The sequence below is a fragment of the Penaeus monodon genome, chromosome 19 (assembly GCF_015228065.2).
Source record: "Penaeus monodon isolate SGIC_2016 chromosome 19, NSTDA_Pmon_1, whole genome shotgun sequence".
NCBI classification, from domain to species: Eukaryota; Metazoa; Arthropoda; class Malacostraca; order Decapoda; family Penaeidae; genus Penaeus; species Penaeus monodon.
The window spans coordinates 5,186,178-5,186,810 of NC_051404.1; positions in this window are offsets into that span (position 1 = coordinate 5,186,178).

Consider the following 633-nt stretch of genomic DNA (forward strand, 5'->3'; position numbering starts at 1 on the left):
ACGCAAATAAAATCGACCAGACTTCGACAAAAAAAACATACATGGCAAGGTGAAAAAAAAACATTAACACTAATCAGACACAAAAGGAAGCCTGTTTTTTTTTTCAAAAAGTGTATTTATAAGGCAGGATTCCAGCAGTGTCCACGCCTAAGACATACAAAATATCATTTAGTATTTTGCCGCCACTCACTTTTCGGCAACTGCGCGTATATATATTTCAGATCCAACACATTTATAGGACATATACGCCACTTGTATGTTCTATATATTTCCAGAACAACACACATTAACAATATATATACGTCACTTGTATGTTCTTTTATGCACCACTTTTATGTACTTTAAAGTACCATCACTGCACTTGTCGCTTGAGTCTCTTCACATTTTTTTCTCGAATTCTTTCGAGTGTGTTGAATAAAAAACATTTTATTCAGGGTAGCAATCAAATGGAAATAGTGATAATGGTAATGAGGCTAATTATTATGCAATTGAAGGGGGTAACAGATGAGGCTGATTATGGTAATGATTGAAGTTGCGAATTTATTTGAGTGAAAAGAGTTTTCCATCTGCAAAGGATGGAGGGATAGCGAGAGAATGGACAAAAGACAGCAATTCACTTTGTGTCCAGGAAAG